We start from the raw sequence: 15823 nt of genomic DNA, 5'->3' as shown, positions 1-15823 counted from the left end.
TTTGCTTTATGGCTCCCACAGCCGCCAGGGCTGCTATATTCCAGCACACAGCTCCAATAAAGTCGATTATACGCACATTCTTTATAACACGCAATTGGAAAGATCAGGCAAATTCCCTCATACCTAAGAGTCTTTGAGAGAGTCTGGTCTCCTGTACAAACATGTTTTTATTACAGCGTGTTACATCAAAGATTTCCCCCCCTCCCCCTCTAGATGCAGTAAATGCCATAGGGCACTAATAACACACGTCGGCTAATTCCTCGAGTGAAACAAGGTCCTGGGAACGGAGTACAAACAGAAGCATAAAGTTTATTGGTTTGATTTCTTAATTATTTGTAGCTGACAGGACTGAAGGCAACAGTGCAAGCCACATTGTGTCTCTTTGGGCACGTGCAGGTAAGGAGAACGTACTCTCGTGCCTAATAAAATCTATTCTACGGCACCTTTCATCCTAGGTCGGGTCTCCCAGTGCCGTAGCAACTCTCACAGCCTCCTTGTGAAGGTGAGGGGGAAGCTAGGGCGCAAAGAGGTGAAATGCCTTGCTGGGATTCCTATAGCATGTCAGCCGCAGAACCCAGGAGTCCTGACTTCCAGCCCTCTGTGCTGATCAATAGCCCTTATGCCTTCAGAGCTGGGACTGGCACTCACGGGTCCTACGTCCTAGTCCCCAGCTCTAACCACTAGGGAGACTGCCTCTCATGAGCAGTAGACGCATGTGTCCAGACCAATATGCCACGGGGCCCGATCCCGCAAAGTGCAGAGTGCCCCCCACCCACAACTCGTCGTCTCAGAGGATCGAAGAGGTCGGGGGGAGGAGGGGGAGAATGACAAAGATCTTCTCTTTGATTTTAAGGACCCAGAGTAGTCAAATAAATTAGCAACAGGGGGGATGGGAAAACCAGCAAGGCTGGAAAGTGACATCAAACCCAGGGAACAGATGCAACTCATCACGCTAATGAGTTTTTCCTTTCCCCAGGCGTCACCCTATTGAGAAGCGGGCGCTTTCTATCCCATGGCAACCCGGAGTGGGGGGAAAAAAATGGCTCGGCTTTTATTTAATTTTTTTGGTCCTTTTCAGGAATCACAGGGGAACAAAAGGTCCGAGCCGATTCATCATTTTTCTCTCACCTCCTCCTTCCCCCCCCCCACCTCCTTTTCTTTCCTTTTCTAGCTATATCTCGCCGTATTTTTTTGAAATAGGGCTAGAGCGAGATGGATGATTCCCCAGGCCCGGGGAAAGCGCCGCTAGCTGCGACCCGGCCGTGGCCAGCATCGCATTAAGCGAAGCACCGGGAGGAGGCCACTCTAGTGACTCCAGTTGTCCGGGGTCTACAGATGGACGCCCCCTGACCCATCTGAACCCCAAATCCCAGCCTGGGCTCCTCGGCTGCTTCCGATCGCCCCATGCCGCCTTCCTGGCCCAGCCCCGCACCCCCCCGGCCCTGATCCTGACCCAGAATCTGGCCCTGCCTGGCCCACCCTCCCCTTATCAGCCCTGGAAGGGGCTTCATCACTTCTTGTCAGCAGAGGTCTATTAGTCACCAGATCGATGACAGGCTTTTGTGTGGCTGTCAGCTCCTCCCCGGCCCCCTGCAGAAAGCCAAGTGGCTGTGCCCCCCAACCTGATAAGCAGGGGCTGCCTGGTGGTGGTGGTGGCGGCCTGGCTTTGCACGGGCTCCCCCAGCGCTGACCTGCCCCTGACCCTCCGGCTGCACAGTTGCCTTGCCTGTGACTTCTCCTCTCCCTGGCTGACAAAATGGCAGAGGCATGGGGGGGGGGGGGGGGGGGTGTGTGTGTGTGTGGAAAAAAGAAAAAAAGGAAAAGGCCAGGTCCCCCGCCCAGGGGGGATTGGGACGGGCCCACCGGCCGGCGTGGGGAGGGCCTGGCCGCCAGCCCACAGGGGCAGAGTGCCAGCCAGGCCTGCCCACCCTTCCTTTCCGGGATGCGCCTGCCTCTTGGCTGCTTTCTCACGGTTGTTTCCGCTTTCAGAGCGGCCCGGGATTTGAAACCCTCCGGTCGTCGCGCTTCGTTCTTAACGATGCAGTCTGAGCAGCTTGGAAATTGTAGGCACCAGGCGGGTCCCTCGGCCTAAAAGGGTAGGGCGGGAACTGGCTCTCTGGTATAAATCAGGTGTCACGCCGCTGATGGCTAATGGTTTACACCACAGCGGTGTAACAGGGAGCAGAGCCCTAGATCCAGGAGCTCACTGACTGGGGCACATTATATTAATTATATTATATTAGCCAAGTCTCTGTCACACCCTGCCGTAATAATACACAAACCTATCTGTTTATTTGCAAACATGCATCTATGTAGATATACACACACACAATCATAGCAATGCCTAGTGCTTATATAGTGCTTTTTCATCAATAGATCTCAAAGCCCTGTGCAACGGAGGTCAGTATCATTTTACAAATGGGAAACTGAGGCACAGAGAGACGACAGTCATGCAGCAGGCCAATGGCACAGCCAGGACTAGAACCCAGGTTTGCTGAGTCCCAAGTCAGTACTCACTAGACCACACTGCCGCTCCTTGCTTACCCAGACAGCATATGGAGAGACAAAGGATGAGATTTCCATAAGTGCCTCAGAGCACTGAGTGCCAAACTCCCACTGGCTGTCAGTTGAAAATCCCTATATCCACGTGCATTTATAAACACACTCGCACACACGCAGAGCAAAGGCCTGCTATTGCTAGGTGTGGAGCGCCTCCTGAAAGGTAGTGAGTTCCTTCAGCTCTCATTAAAAGCCCTTGCACAATCACCCTCAGAATGGCTAAAGGCAGCTTTTGACTTCAATCTTCCATGTACTCGCGGGTCTGTAGAGGACTACAGGGAATTTTTTTCTGAAAACAAAACTTGCTGGAAAAGATTATCTCATTTGAGCCAATGAGAAAAGCATCTGGCATGCCAATAGTCTTTGGACCGTATGCAGTGTATGTTCCTTTTTTTTCTCCCCGTCACATCGTAATTCCACATTAGAGTTGCGGTGTAGTTGAATTGTTATATTTATTTAAAAGAGGAAAAATACAACATGGGAGGTTGTCTCTACCGTATTTATTACATAGGAGAACACTGTCACTTTTCACTTTGCTAATCCATAGACCTGATCCTTCGTATGTGGCACTATCACCCGTTTATTAGTACTATATATTAGGAATATTATAGTAATGCCTAGATGTCCTGATCAAGGCTTGGGATCCCACTCTGCTAGGCACAGCTCTTTTAAGATTTAATAGCAGAAACTGTAGCGGGATAACAATAATATATTTTTTGGACCAACTTTTGTTGGTGGAAAAGAGCTTCACAGAGCTCTTCTTCAGGTCTGGGGAATCTCTGTGAAGAACTTGTCTCTCTCAATAGAAGTTGATCCTTGTGCCTTTCCAATGATCCCAAAGCGCTTTATAAACATGAATGAAATTAGACGTACAATACCTCTCTGCGAGGTAGAAAGTGGTTTTATCCCCATTGTACAGTGGGGGAAGCCAGACACACAAACACACACATACCCTGCCAGAGCCAGAATATTCGTCCTTGGACCTGACAATTAGAGCCTAAAAATTGCCTTTGTCATTGGAGCGGTATTTTTCAGCGTTGGTAAATGGTCTCTTCTTGGCTCAACTACTTGCTGAAAATTACATTATTCCGCCAAGAAACTTGAGCATTTCTCTCGGGTAGGTCTGTGATAAGCAAAATAAAAAATCTGTGCGAGAGATGCCAGAGAGGAACGGTTCTGCTCTCATGGGCACGTGTGTAATTAGGTGGCATAACATACCCAATGGCATGGAACAGGTGGGCCATTCGAGCCTCTTGGAATGATATAATTAGCAGGTGTGCTACCTGCCGTTAAATCCTTCTGAAAAGTCACTGGGAAATGTTAGCCTCTAAATGCAAAGATGATGATTCTTAATCTTCAACCTCTTGGGTACTTAGATCTTGATCCGGCAAGGACCCCAACACAACAAAGAATTTAAGCACACACTTCACATCCAACAGGTGAGTAGCCTCACTGAAGTCAGTGGACCTACACAGGCTTCAATTTAAGCATATGCTGGATCTGGGCCAATGTGCTCTCAGCTCCCATTGAATTCAGTTGGAGTGGGGATCGGGACCATATTGTGCTTCACTTTCCAAACACCGAAGATATTTGGACCATACGATGGAAGGATTGCATGCTGGAAAGGCCAAATCTAATTTTTCAAATTAAAACCACTTGTGTAGCCCATAAAGTTCACTTTAGTGTTTTATTTTACTTAGCAGTAACGCAAGGAACCTACCGGCCTGTATCCTGTAAGAAGTTTGAGTAAGCAATTAGTATATGGCTTTGAGGCCCATGAACTTTGGCACAGATAGATGGTCTGACAGTCACCCTGGGTTTGGGGGAGCTGGGAATAGTTTGCTTAAGGAAACTGAACTAACTGATACTTGGTTTGCATATTTTAGGGTACAATGTTGGCAAATGCTTAACTGTGAACTTGCCTGGGCAATGAATTGATGTATATGGTAATAAGATAAAATAATTAATATGCTAACATATAAGATAAGGGTGAAGAAGTTAGATTATGGACAAGGGAGGCTGGGCATTTGTATGAATATTCGTGATGTCTCCTCGGCCCTATAATAGGCCAGATCACCATCTCAGAGGGGGATCTGGACCATGGGATTAATTTGGCATGCCAGGGACAGAGCAGGACCTTTCTCTCTTACCTCCAGATCCCCAAGGAGGGGTGTGAGTATATCTGTGAAGAGTGGTACAAGCTATTGCTTTAATTCTATATTTTTGCTATCTTTTTATGTGGTTTGGAGCATTTGTATCTTTACTAGTTGTGCCAATAAAATTGTTTAGAGTTTTGCTTTGCCCTCAGTATGAATGTCTTCCTTGTGCACACCAGGGTTCCCAACCAGATATTGAGCTTGATAACCTTGATTCCGTTGTGCCTGATTCTGGGGACTGGAACCCTACAAAACCCCTGCACATTAATTAATAATTAAGTGGAAATCAATAACCACTAAAGAATCAGGCAGCACTTTGGAGTTATAAGGGGGCTGGGACCACATCTAAACCAGTGTTAAATTCATTCCCCTGCTGAGACTTTGTATGCCAGCCAGACTTCAACCTTGAGTGAATCTTTAAAGCCAAGTTTTACTTATATATGGTTTCCATGCAGAAAATGTTTGGAGTTCTATTGGTCTTTGTACTGGTTCTTGCTGTATTATACTAAAAAACTTTAACTGAAGCAAAAAAGGGCCAAAGAAGTACGTTCCTTACTCAGACAAATCTCCGAGAGCAATCATAAATTGGGCCCTGTAAGTATAATAAAAAGTACAGGGCCCAATTCTGCAAACACATACTTGTGTAAGTACTCCTCAATTGTGGGAATAGTCCCATCAACATCAAAGGGAGTAGGGTTTGCTGTATGTTTCTTACTTATAAAATACACTTAAGGCCCAGATCCTCAAAGGCCTAAAGCCAATCTTTCTAGTCCTTGAAACCAATGGGAGCCAGGTGTCTAAATACCTTTGAGGATCTGCACCTTAGTTTTTCAAAGCATGGAGCAAGATTTTAAGGATAAACCGTACATGGGGGCAACTCAAGCAATGATAAACTGGCACCAGATATCATGCTTCTCAATTAATGAAGGTATTACAAATTTAAAAAGTGAACCTTTATTAACAATCTTCTGCCCATTACCCAGCAAACCATGGGTAGTTCCATGAGTATTTTTATCATTGGATCATTGTAAAAAAAAACCAACCAACCTATAATATATTTCCTACCCGGGTGGTTGATTGATTCACTGCATTTCTGTGCATTCATAATAGTAGTATCCAAAACTGCTCAAAACAGTATCGGAAACAGATGTTCAAAAAACAGCCAAGACGAAATGTTATCTACGTTGCTCATCAGCACAGAGAGCTGACATTTCCACACCAAATGCTTTTCAGTTTGCACCACAGTAGTTGAGGGCTGAATTTGGATGCATTGTATTTATGGAACAAAAATATTCCAAATGATGTCTGAGGGTATCTAGTTATTCTGGGATCTAATACTACATTGACGGGTGTGTGGATTCAGTGGATGAAAATGTGAGGAGACATATCAGACATATCTTGATACCGCTTTGGTGCCTTCCTATCAGATAGGACACCAAAGCTCAAATTATGATTTCGGAATCAGTCGTAATTTGCCTCTCCCCCAAAGTATTACAGAAAAATATATTTGGGTTTCTTTTTCTCTATAAAATTCACCCCCCTCTTTTAGCATCAATACCCAGGGCATGTGGTCAGGAGGTCAAGCCTTATTCCTATGGGGTAGCTATATGAAGATTTTTCTGTGGAGACGGCTGTCTCGAGCCAAATCATTTGAAATCATACTCTTGCCTGCTCCACAGTGGGTAGTAACTGAACCTAACAAGCCAGATTCTGCTTTCAATTACATCAGTGGGAAGTCAGATTAACTCCACTGAAATCAGCAAAGGCTGCTTCAGTCAGTGGAGTTACTCTGGATTTAGAGCAGTGTAAATGGTGGCAGGATATGGCCCCAAAAGCTGCTTCTTTCACCCCCGTCTTCTGCCATCTCTTTTGAAATGTTTATCTTGGATTGTCCCGTAATTTACACTAGAAATCCATGCAATGTATCTCTCTTATTAAACTATGCAGTGTCAGCACTTGGGGATCTGAAACCATGGCCACATATTGGGAAGCCAGCCAGCGAAGCTGGGAGGTGGACGCGCTGGGAAAGAAACAAGGGGAACAGAGTTCTGCATGATGATTGTCTCTCAAACGCCAAAAGATACATTCTGGGAACATTCTGGGAACTTAAAACTGCCTATGACTGCCTATGACTTTATTTTAGATGCAGGGTAACAGACGGAGAGATTTTTAAAACTACATGTGTGCTATGCTGTGTGTACTTTGTATGTGCAATTACCACCATTGTATGTGCAAATCAGGCCATTGTGCAGCTGAATGCCCATTCAGGCGCCAAACACAATGACAGCAGCTACATGGGGCAGTTAGGTGCACCACCGAACATGTACTGTTTTAGACGTCTGGTCCGCGCCGTTTCCAGTGACTTACTCAGTCACATTACATTGGACAGCTGGGGGTCTCAGACTGGTTCATAGAATAGACCATAGCTTAATTGCATGATTCTGGTGGCCATGTCCCATCCCATCTGTGAGCACATGGGCAACTCTGTGGCAACCACAGCAGTGGCTTACGTGAACAAGTAGCATTAGCAAGGAATCCAATCTATGTCTAGTCTCTCTAATGAAACTAGGACAAGAACCAGAATCATGTCACTAGCCAGGCCACATGACCACTAGCAAGTTCTCCATGGATCACTAGTGGTATGCAGACCACAGTTTGAAAACCACAGTATTAGAGGAATTCCCCAGATTCTTATATCACCAAGCTATTTCACTAGATTTCACACAGTTACCAGCTCACATTGTACCTCATGCTGGAATGATAGACATCTAGCTAAGGCAACCCTTCCTTTCCTCTGTCTTCACCTTCTCCTGATGCATTCTAAGCTAGTATATTTTCAGACAGGGTCTTTCCTTCCCACTGCCTGAGTTTGTTCCCTCAATTTAAGCTGGGGTTGTCCACACACTGAGTAAGGACTGCCACTGCTGATATAAGCAGGGAATTTCAGAACTCAGCAGATAGCCCCGCTGACTTCCTTGGGTTCTGTCAGGTAAAGGTTTGGAAGGCAAGCTCCTAGGCTTCTACTCTCATCTTTGTACAGATGCGAGGGTTATCATCTTGGGTGACATCTCAGGGATTGAACCAGAGACCTCCAGAGCTATAAGCATAAGCTGCCTGCCACACTTTGAGCTAAAGCGAGCTAATTGAAGCTTTAGGGGAGCTCACATCCTCTATGGACGGGCACAGAGGGGGACCTGAAACATACATTGAGGCTTCAGCGAAAAGCAAAAGCCTTTACAATGCATCTAGCTGATTGAGTGATATGGAAAACAGGAGGAACAGTTTCCTTCCTGGCCCCAGTAGCAATCATGTTAGACCACAAAGCCTGAGATCTGAATACTATTTCCTTATCTTGAATAACTGGGTAGTCACTAGTCATCATAGGCAGCAGCACAGAAACATTGGGTCCCTGTTCTGCTAGCCCGCCCCCTCCTTTCCAGCATGAGAAAGTTGTGAGCTAAAAGGTAGGATTCTGTTTCCCACTCCCTGATGTCTCTATCTCCTCCTCTGTGATGAGAGCACAGTGTTAGTGGAGCACACAGAGTTTAATACACTCAGAGGATCAAGGGAATCCCCATGACCGTGTTTGAGATTCAAGGTCTTTGTTGTATCTGCCAGAGTTCTGGCTTCCTGCCAGCCCGGGCATGTGCATTTCCCATGTCCAAAAGGCTGAACTTGGGCATTTCCTTCTGCCCTGTAGAGCCTAGGGGACGTCAGTACAAAAGATCACAGCAGGTCTCCAAAGAGGTTTAGTTCAGCTAGCTCCAACAGCCCTAGCTGACAAGAGTAATTCCTTCCTCAGCGGTGAGTTGAGAGACATCAGTCACTTCCTCCGTGGTGGGAAGAGCAGCACTCACCCAAGATGACGCAGCATCTCACCAGTCTCTCTAGCCCCAAACCTATCTCCCAGGGAGTAACTGCAGCCTACTTCCCCTGCAGCACTCCTCTGGGTGCTGCTTGCTGGTTTTATCCCACCTCAGCCTGTCCCTGCCCAGCTGGGCTCCTTCTTCACTTAGTGCTTGTCTTTCAAACCTAAATCTTCTCCCAGGTTAATTGACCTCATTTAGCCTGCTCTGCCTTGTGTGGTGTAACAGGCACATTCGAGTCTCCTCTACACAAGTGCAAATTAGGAGTAAGCCCCTTAATCCCCTACTCAAACCAGAGTACCTGAGATTGGAATCTGGCCCAGCGATGTGTTCCCTACACAGATGAAATGTCCACTTGCAGAACTAGTGTGATATTATTTTATTTTTGCAGTAACGCCAGGCAGCCTTAGGCATGGAGCAGGGCCCCATTGTGCTCGGTGCTGTACAGACACAGAACAAAGAGAAGGCCCTTGCCCCAAAAGAGTTGACAGTCTGAGGACTGAAGTTATGAAGAAGGGGATTTTTTCCCCTCTGTAGTCTGTCCATATTTCAGCCCTACCGATGTTATGCATTCATGCCCAGACAAACCCACGTGTAAATCAGGCTAGCTGACACCCCTCTCAAATCTGTGTTTGAAAGTGATCTAAAGCACTGATGGGAGTGGGTTTGTAGGGAGATTCCCTTTCTCTCCCTTGTCACTCTAAGCAGAAGGGAAAGCAGGCACTGTCGGTGTTTGTACAGCACCTAGCGCAACGGGGCTGCATTCTCAACTGGTCGCTAGGCACTGCTGTGATAAACATGGTCAGTAACAATAACACATAGCAAAGGAAGGTGCTGGGAAAGAAAGACCTGTGGCACATAATAGTTTAATCTCCTGTGGGCCGTAATACTTTGGTCTCATTCTGGTGGTTTGGTTTAGTGCAGTGGTCCCCAAATGTTTTAGGCTGCTCCTCCCGCTCCCCCCCCTTTACATCTGTCTGTGCCTCTCCTCCCAGGAGCCAGGGCTGGGTGCAGGGCCATGGTCAGGACCGTAGCTGCAGCTGGGAGCCAGGAGCCAGGGGCAGAGCTGGAAGGAGAACTGTGTCCAGGGGAGGGGCTGTGGCTGGGGCCAGGAGCTGAACTGGGGTCGGATGCAGAGCTGCGGCTCGGCTGGGAGCCAGGGGCCAAGCTGGGGCCAGGAACAGAGCCATGGCTGGGGGCAGGAGCAGAGCTGCAGCTGGGTAGATCTCCCTCCCTGACCACTGTGGGAGCTGGTCTGGGCCCTGCCGTGCCCCCCCCCAAATGTTCCTCTGTGCCCCCCTAGGGGGGCAGGCCCCACAGTTTGGGGACCTTTGGTTTAGTGTGTGATGCTGGGTGGAGCTGGTGGCCTGCACTATACAGCAGATCAGACTGGAAGATCTGGTGGGCCCTCATGGCCTTAAACTCTGTGACTCCGCAGCTTCGAGAAAATCAACGCACTTCACCAGCACTTCAAGAGATTCCTTCTTTTTTCCCCCCAGAAAGGACCAGAGAGGCAGCGGGAAGTGGGGCGAGAGCCATGGAACCAAACTTCCAGCACAAATAATTCACTCCTTGGGTGCCCCAAAATAGCCCTTCCTTCTTTTCCTCCTCTGACCTGCCTGAGATGTTTAACGAAATCCCAGACGGGAAAGAGAGATTCATTTGTCCTCTCCATGCCCCTTCGGGGTGGGACATAGCTCCTCCCCACAGCACTGTTTCTTCTTCTCCACGGCTTTGTCCAGTCCTGTTTTCAGCAGCTCAAGCAATGGAATTCCTCCTTGGAAGAGTAATCCACAACCAGTCACTAGCTGTCTCGGTGACAGCCTCCCAGCACTCGAACTCCTCACATTACTGCTTGCTCTGTCACCTGAAGGATTTATACCCTTCACATACTTACAGGCTGATTATCAGCTTTCCCAGCTACTGAGAGTGTCAGAGCCACTGTGACAACAACATCCCCTCCCCACTGTGCTGGGATGGATATGCCAGAGAGATGCTAACCCCCTCTGCAACACATTGGGTTGAGAAGGTGACTCAATGTGTCTTTCCTGCTCCATTCTCCCCTCCTACAATCCAGCCATGGGGACATCCCCTCTGTGCCAGGCTGAATTTCAGTTACCCAGCTGAATTTAAAATGAAAGGATCTGTTTACTCATGACAAAAAACAGCCAGGAAACATGAGGTTAAGGCTGATGCTCCATCCTGAACTGATACTCAAGCCCCTGGGCCTCCTATTCATGATGTGCGACTGGCTCTAAGACAGAAGCCTTGGTTTCTCCTACCGCTTCATTGCTATTTGTTTGTCCATTCCCCCCCTCACTGTAGAACATGCTCCTATTCCAGTGTAGAATGCCTATACTATATTCTATGGTGCATTGAAAACTGTGTTAAACATGTAGGCTGTCACTTTAAATTTCAGGGGGTTTCCTGGTTTTCCTTCCAGGCTAGGAGTCTCTGTATAGTACGTGCGATCTGGACTTACCAGGACTCACTTTGGCAGACAGCCAACGTAGAGCAAGGTGGGGTGAGTGGCCCCAGCCACCTATAGTGAGTAGCCGGCTTTGTCCCTCTCTAGTTTGGGTTCTCATGTGTTATTGCTCTGAAATCTAAGAAATAAAGTGGTGTTAAGTTGTAATCTTCCAGGAAGTGAATTTATGTTCTCTATGTAACTTCTGTGTGCGTATACCATGAACGTAACATATTCACCGGCGAATGTGTGCTAGCCACTGCGTGGCAGCGTGCAGCCTCCCATGAAAACATCAAATTGCCACTGATACACTTCTCACTATGTTCCAGGCCTCACACATCGTTATCTCTTTTAAAAAAGAGGGTATGTTCTTCTCTTCGCTTAATTTAAATTCTGAAAATGTCATGATAATTTTGTTACTTGATGCAATTTGGCGCAAATCACCACTTAATCCAACCTGCCAAGGGCATTGATTGTCAGGTAAAAATCTCTTTGAAGCTTCTTCTCAGGGGAAGAAAAAAAAAAAAAAAAGACTACAAATTAGAAACCGACGAGGCTCATCTAAAGAGAGAGGAAGGAACAGTGGAAATTGGCAAGACAGAGATGCAAATCTTACTTTGGAGCATCCGGATAATGAAACTAAATGGATTAATGTGAGGACCGAGAAGAAATGGCTTTAGTTGTTACCCTAATTCAATTCCATTTATTTTTATATGGCATCTTTCATACAGAGTGTCTCCCGGCCGCTTTGCCCAAGGATTGGAATAATAAAGAGATAACACTCCAGCAGAACTGCACACCGCGACAGCCCTATGAGCTAGAACGACACTTAGAGAGAGACTGGAGGAAAGGAAGAGGAATGGGGTCCTCGTGGATTTGATTTTCCAAATCAGAAGGAAATCATGATCAATTTCTTCTTCTTTTTTGTCAGATTTCAAAATATAATAATATTCCTAGGCTTTGGTTATAGCTTCCTTGTAATACACTGGGACTGATTCAAATCTCATGCTGCTTTTATAGCAGCGTTATTCTGATCTCACACTGGTTTTATACTGGTGCAATTCCATTTATTTCAACTGAGTTGACTCCTGATTTATACTAGTGTAACTGACAGGAGAAGAGACCCATCGACTTCCATGGAGTTACTCCTAATTCACACCAGGGTGAGTGAGAGGCAAACCAGGGCTGTTGGAGTCCCACAGATTTTAAACTGGTGTGAACTTCTGGTTAGGCCCCTTACTCTTTAAATATACATTTGCTACCTTTTATGAAATGTAACATATTTATGAAATATAAAATATATAAGAGGAAGGACAAGGATTCAGGACATGTTGCTTAAACTCCCAGCTTTGCTACAATATTCTCCCGTGGACATATCCAGGGGAGGTTTGGGACTCAATTCTGATGCACTTTATCAGAAAAATGTTACTCTATTCTCCCTAATTGTCCTGTACTGAATTTTGAGAGATCCACTAACTCATTTTCATAAGACCATTTATTATCTTCATAAATCTGTGTACATCTCCATCTTCCTAAGTCCCAGCTCTGCCCACTAAGAGTCTGTTGCTCTGAATTAAATTGAAACGTGTGCCCTGTTTGCTTTAAAATATTAAAATGTAATCCTGGGGAATGAAATCCCGTAAGATATCAGTGTGATAAGCCTGCATGCAAGATAGTATTTCTTGCCATTTAGTGCACAAAGAGAGAGAGAGAGAGAGAGAGACCAGAGCTGTGTGTTACCAGAGTCAGAAATTAGGTCACAAATGGATCTGTTTTCAAGGGCAGGATCATGTAATTCTAGTTCATTTTTTTTTCTAAGGCAATGCACGAAAGAGCTGATCACTACTTTGCTCTGAGGTTCCGTTTGTTTGGGTTATATTCATTTCCTCGGTTTCTCCTCTGTGATGTGATCAGGGATGTACCTAGAAATTTGAAACCTGGCTCATGGGCTGCTCCTGTCCCCATAACTGTAAAAGCCCCAAAATAGACACAACATAGTGAGCTAAACCCTGAAATCCTTATACAAGGCCTGCTCTCAGTTACACAGGTGTCAATATGGGGAACTCCACTGACTTCTATGAAGTTACCTTGGCTTTCTTGGGGACTTGTGCTCCTAAATCCTATAGAAGCCCACAATCACTGAGAATAAAATTTGGCCTTAATTTGTCCTTTTTCTTTACACAGGCAAAACTCCCACTAAAACCAATAGAGCTTCATTGTCAGTGTCAGGGAGCGTGTTAGGGAGAGTAGTCCTGTGTCTCATTGTAAGGGCATCAGAAATTGATGCCCAGATCTCTTCTTGGAGACATCCCTGGGAAAACGATTGCACACATACTGAAACACATTGAAAATGTTTTTATATCACTGTAGCGCCTTGAGTCACCAACCAAGACCAGGGCGCCTTTGTACTGGACACTGCACAAACATGGGGTAGAAACAGCTGTTGCCACAAAGAGCTTATACTCTAAGTAGACAAAAGAGCAGGAGGGAAGAAGTACTTTTAGCTCCATTTCCTAGATGGGGAAGTGAAATACAGAAAAGTTAAGTGACTTGCCCAAGGTCACACAAGAAGTGGTAGAGCTGAGAATTGAACCCAGCACCCCTCTCCAGTATTTTAACTACAGGGCAATCCTATCTCAGTAGTGAGGACCTTCCATTTCTCTGTAGCTGGATCTTTACCTTAGCCTTGCAAAAAAGGGGATGTTATCTCAGGGGGTTGCAGTCGCGCCCCAATATGAACATCAGTCAGCTAGCCCTCCCTCTGCTCTCTCTCTCTCTCAGTCTCTCCATTTTCAAAGAACAACGGACTGAATAAAAATGGCCTTCTTAAGGCAGGGTTGAAACCTCAAGAGGGTTTCACTGCTGTTGCTCAAAGCACTCCAACCATGCTTTGTTCTGGCAGCTGATCATGTCAGCTGAGCCTCCTGATTATTGAAATTTGGTCTTCAAGCCCGCCCCATCCGCCTTCCTTCATCTATTACGTATGAAAGCAATGCCCTTCTCTCGGTGATGTTTTAGTCCTGCAAGACTGATTTCCTCTCCCGGAGCCCAGCGCTCTATTAATAAGATAAACAAGGGCCGATTGTAATTAACGACCATGCAATTCATCAAACATTCATGGGTCCTAGCGTTTTTCTGTGTGAAGCTTCAGCTCCCTCGCAGGACAAGATCAGAACTGAGACGTGGGGGAAAGTGTGCTAGGAAGGCAAGACTAATGGTAAAGTTTGCTCCATTATTATTAATAAAGGAATTTAATCAGCCCTTGGGACGTGTATAGCACCTTGAAAGCTGAGAGCTCAAAGCACTTTGCTAATTCTCCCTCCTGACTCCTTTCTGTAGTCTGGCTAGCTCCATTTTAAAGATGGTCACACTGAGGCACAGAGAGATGAAGTGGCTTGCCTGAAATTCGCTTAGTCTGCATAGAGACTGAATAACTAATCTTCAAGAAGGTGAAGTGTGAGAGAAATGGAGAGGTTAAAGGCCCCCACCTTTTGACCCAGGGATAAAATGCATGCCCCATCCCATTCCCTGCTACTCTAGTCTACAGTTTGCAATAGTAGCCTCAATACCTTAGGGTGTTAGTGTCACCGGATCAGTGTAACATCAAATCGTATCCCCTTTTCTGCCCTCCACTCTGGGCTATGTGGAGCTAGCACAGAACCCTTTTTGTGACGTACCGAAGTGCAAAAACTCCTGCAATAATGGGACCACTCCACCTTAATCCCTGCAATGCAACCTGATTCTGGGGCCCAAATGAGGCAGAGATCCTCATAGGGGGCCCCCTCCCACACCTGGGTGAATTGAACACACAGAGAATCAGTGGGAACAGCACCCAGGAGTCCTGGCTCCCACTCCCCTAAACCACCAGATATACTGGGTCAGAATGCTCCATGGAGTGTTATGGGTCTATGCTGATTTATGCCTGGTGAGGATCCTTTATTGTTTTAGACCCAGAAATAACTTTGTGTGGCCCACTGGATTAGGAATTCCTCTGACCTTGTTTTCTGCGGTGCCCGGTCTGGCCTAGTTGGATTGAATTCCTCCTATCTTGCATTGGTTTTGACACTCTCTCCCTGATGTTCCCCCTTTCACACATTTCTTGTTTACAGCCCAGAAGGAACAACTTACTGTTCATCCTACACCTTGACCTCAGCTCACCACAAACCATGCACCCACTGCCACTCTCACACACACATATATACAGATAACCTCCAAATGACCTAACGTACAAACTCACGCTCAAGGAAAAGGACTCCTGACAGACCCTCTTTGCTTTAGAAACTTTGGGCAGTTGGCTGGAGGCTTGCCAGGAGGGGCTATAAAGGCTGGGCTGCCACAAAGTGACATCAGCAGAATAAAATATTGCCCTGGCAGTAATCTGATAGAATTTGACGGCGATGGGGCGGTGGGGGGGAGAGAGGCATTTGAAAGGACAGTTTCTTTCAGTGCATTGCTGAGAAGACCATTAGGTAAACCACTAGATTATTTTTCACATTCTTCAGTGCAAAACTACTGCATTTTATGGCCGCTATCAATAACAGCTCTCATATTACTAATGCTACAGTTGCCACATATATAATATTTAAATCACATTTGTGGCTGACAGAGACCTATGGATATTCTCAATCCCAACAGACTATTATGGTTCATATCATATCCGTCATATAAATATTATGAATCATTTCCCACTGTCTTTATGGGGTCTGTGTTGACATCATTGAAAAGGCTATGGTGCGCCGGATACTGGTTGCATATTTATACACCCCTTATGTATA

This window comes from Emydura macquarii, unplaced genomic scaffold (assembly GCF_026122565.2).
Source record: "Emydura macquarii macquarii isolate MOO-44397 ecotype Brisbane River unplaced genomic scaffold, CSIRO-AGI_Emac_v2 contig_691, whole genome shotgun sequence".
Lineage (NCBI taxonomy): Eukaryota > Metazoa > Chordata > Testudines > Chelidae > Emydura > Emydura macquarii.
This window is presented reverse-complemented; position numbering follows the sequence as displayed.